This window comes from Bison bison, unplaced genomic scaffold, assembly GCF_000754665.1.
Source record: "Bison bison bison isolate TAMUID 2011002044 unplaced genomic scaffold, Bison_UMD1.0 scf7180017864471, whole genome shotgun sequence".
Lineage (NCBI taxonomy): Eukaryota > Metazoa > Chordata > Mammalia > Artiodactyla > Bovidae > Bison > Bison bison.
Window position 1 is genome coordinate 7,558,865 of NW_011495032.1, and position 4,187 is coordinate 7,563,051.

The 4,187-nt window shown below is 39.1% G+C and overlaps 1 pseudogene; it reads right to left on the reverse strand.

Moving 5' to 3' along the window:
• Window positions 1-1,420: 1,420 nt before the first annotated feature.
• Window positions 1,421-2,511, reverse strand: LOC105003584 (annotated as a pseudogene).
• Between the last annotated feature and the right edge of the window lie 1,676 nt (window positions 2,512-4,187).

A 4,187-nucleotide genomic window follows, 5' to 3' on the forward strand; every position in this document is an offset into this window, starting at 1 on the left:
TCTGTCTGCAATGTGGGAGACCCAGGTTCGATCCCCGGGTTGGGAAGATACCCTGAAGAAGGAAATGGCAACCCACTCCAGTATTCTTGCCTAGAAAATTCCATGGATGGAGGAGCCTGGTGGGCTACAGTCCATGGGGTCGCTAAGAGTCGGATACGACTGAGCGACTTCACTTCACACACTGAAAAGTGAAAGTGTTAGTCGCTCAGTCGTGTCTGACTTTTTGCCACCCCATGTGTTGTAGCCCGCCAGATTCCTCTGTCCATGGAATTCTCCAGGCAAGAACAGTGGGATGGGTAGTCATTCCCTTCTCCAGAGGAACTTCCTGATCAGGGGATCGAACCCGAGTGTCCTGCATTGCAGGCAGATACTTTACCATCTGAGCCACCAGGGAAGCCCATATACACACTACTATATATAAAATAAATAATATCAATAGATATCAACGTCAACAAGGTCCTACTGAATAGCATAGGGAATTCTACTCAATATTCTGTAATAACCTATGTGGGAAAAGAATAAAGAATAGATACATCTGTATGTATAATTGAATCACATTACTGTATACCTGGAGAAGGCAATGGCAACCCACTCCAGCACTCTTGCCTGGAAAATCCCATGGATGGAGGAGCCTGGTGGGCTGCAGTCCATGGGGTCGCTAGGAGTCGGACATGACTGAGCAACTTCACTTTCACTTTTCACTTTCATGCATTGGAGAAGGAAATGGCAATCCACTCCAGTGTTATTGCCTGGAGAATCCCAAGGATGGGGGAACTTGGTGGGCTGCCGTCTATGGGGTTGCACAGAGTCAGCCACGACTGAAGCAACTTAGCAGCAGCATCTGTATACCTGATACTAACATAACGTTGTAAATCAACTATACTCCAATATAAAATAAAAATTAAAAAAACAATTTTTACCATTTAGAATTTTTTGATGTGGCAATTAGAAATTTTAAATTATATATGTGGCTCACATAATATTTCTATTGAACAGTGGCTTAGCACATTGTAAGCACTGTACAGGGTGTTAGTGATCACTGGTTTATTATGGCATATACTATACAGATAATGTTTACCTTACAAAATCACATAAGGATAAAATGAAATATGTAAAGCTCTTAGCACAGTGTTAGGCATGTAATAAGGGCTCAGTAAATGATACCTATCGCAGGTAAGTAGAGCAGTCATCATTTCTTGGATGACAGAACTGGAAGGCTGTGTAGGGTTGCCTATGCTGAAAGTTTTGAAAATCTAGCTGTGAAGATGGGGCACAACTAATTCTCTGCACAACCAAGAACCACCGAACCACACACGATCCAAGATGTGTGGTATTATATTTAATATATTTTATATAAATGCACAGAAAAATAAAAAATATCAAATTTTAGGGATTGAAAGATAAAGGTGGAGGACTTGGTAAGAAGCCAGAACTGGAGAAGTCTGTTAAGGCCACCTTGACCTCCTCCTTTGGCTTCTTGCTTCTCCTTGGTTTTCTCCCCTTCTGTGACTTCTTTTTTCTCTTCTTGGTCTTTATCCTTCTCATCTTCTGTTTTGATTCTCCGCTTTTTTGAAGTTGGAAGAGTTCTTGCAACCGCCTTCTCCCTCCTCATCAGAGTCAGAGAACTGTTCCTTACAGGCAATTTGTTTGTTTGAGGAACACAATGAGATTCGCTTATCAGGGTCTTCTTACCCTCATCACCACTTTCTTCTGGAGTGGCATCCTCAGGAATGGCCTGCCTTTGTACCCAGTACAAGCCTGCAAGAAAGGAAGACAGTATTCAAATTTCCATATTCTTGTCTGACCCAAACAATTTATTTTCAACATAGACGTATCACCTCTATATGAGATGTCTAGCTAAAGCAAGCACCACCAACAAGACCAAGGCAATATCTCCTCTTTGGAGGTTTAAGTTTTGCCCAGAATTTTCTATACAGGGAATATTCCATATCGAAAGTCATTGTTCCCACAACAAAGTCTGTGACCGCTACATGCATGTGGATCAGATGAACAGACATGTTAGTATTTGCTTTGCTCTTCAATTTATATAATACATATGTAACAATTGCTGCAAAACCCATCATTCCAATGGGACAAATGGTGCCTCTCTAGGTTTTTGGATAAGTTTAGATCCCTGATCTTCATCATATGAAAAAAGAGAAACGTCTCTGTCACTTGACACAGTGCTTGAAGAATCTTCAGCAGCTACAGGACGTTTCGGGCTCCTACTGGCTTCTATCTGACTTTTTGATGATAGCCATCCCAGGGGTAGAAACTGGCATCTCACTATAGTCTTTTTTTTTTTTCTCTCACTGTAGTTTTGATTTGCATTTCCCTGATGACTAATGATGCTGAGCATCTTTCCATAACTTTTTGACCAATTGTGTCTCTTCTTGGAAAAACGTCTATTCAAGTCTTTTGTCTATTCAAGTCTATTTGTCTTTTAATTGTTGAATTATAAGAGTTTCTTTATAAATTCTGGACTTCCCAGGGGGCTCAGTGGGTAAAGAATCTGCCTGCAATCCAGAGACACAGGAGACACGGGAGACGCAGTTTTGATCCCTGGGTTGGGAAGATCCCCTGGAAAAGGAAATGACAACCCACTCCAGTATTCTTGCCTGGAGAATTCCATGGACCGAGGAGCCTGTCGGGCTACAGTTCATGGGGTTGCAAAGAGTCAGACGTGACAAACGACTAAACACATATATTTTAGATACAAGTCTCTTATCCGATACATGATTTGCTAATAATTATCTTCCATTCTGTTGTCTGTCTTTTCACTTCCCTGGTGCTGTGTTTTAAAAAAATTTTTAGTTGGAGTATAGTTGCTTTACAGTGTGGTGTTAGTTTCTGCTGTAGGCAAAATGAACCAGCTATATGTATACATATATATATCTTGTTTTTTTAGGATTTCCTTCCCATTTAGGTCATCACAGAGTGGTGTTCCCTGTGCTATAAGTAGTTTCTCATTAGTTATCTATTTTATATGTAGTATCAATAATGTATATGTGTCAGTCCCAATCTCCCAACTCCTCCCATCCCACCCCTTTTCTCTTTGGTATCCATAGGTTTGTTCTCTATGTCTGTGTCTATTTCTGCTTTGTAAATAAGATTCTCTATACCAGTTTTTTTCAGATTCTACATACGTGCATTGGTATACAATATTTGTCGTTTGGTTGATGTCCAGTACATTTATTTTTCTTTGCTTGCTTGTGCTTCCATGTTTCTTTTTGAAAATATAAGCAGATGCAAACAAATGAATCTTCCACTTAGTCTTCTGCAAAATATAGCATACTATTTATCTCTTATGTACTTTGATCTTTCCTCCCTCCCTGCATAGTTAAACCCTTAAGATGACCCCATATCAGTTTAGAGATAGTTCTTATTCCTTTTTCCAGCTGCAGAGTACTTCAATGTCTCATAGTTGATCCAACTGATTTCCTGTTGATGGATATTTAGATTTTTCAGTCTTTTGCTATTACAATAGTACTATGATTATAGCTTTGTGCAATGATCTTTTTTTCTCCTTCATTTTTGTTGACATTTCTTTGAGATAGAAGTGGAGTATCTGGTACACAAGGGAAATGCATATGTAATTTTGCCAAATTCCCCTCTGGAAGGATTGTTCCACAACTAGTCATGGAAGAGACGTTTTGTTCCTCCATACCTTATCATCAGTGTGTTTTGTTAAGTTTATAGATTTTCATTTATTTGGTATGTGATAAATGGTATCTCCCTGTGGGTTTAACATTAAAAGAAAAACTTTTAATACATTGTTTAAAGGTCACTTTCCATTTACAGTTACTACAAAATGTTGACTATTTTCTCCACATTGTACAATACATCCTTGAGCCTATCTTTCACCCAGCCTATCTTGCAGCACTATTTATAATAGCCAGGACATGGAAGCAACCTAAATGTCCATCAACAGAAGAATGCATGAATAAGATGTGGTCCATATATATGATGGAATATCACTCAGCCATAAAAGGAACAAAATAGTGCCATTTGCAGAGACACAGATGGACCTTGAGATTGTCGTACAGAGTGACGTAAGTCAGAAAGAGAAAAACAAGTAGTATAATATTGCTTATATGCAGAATCTAGAAAAATGGTAGACAAGAACTTATTTGAAAAGCAGAAATAGAGACAGACGTAGAGAACAAACTGAGAGGATGGGATGATTA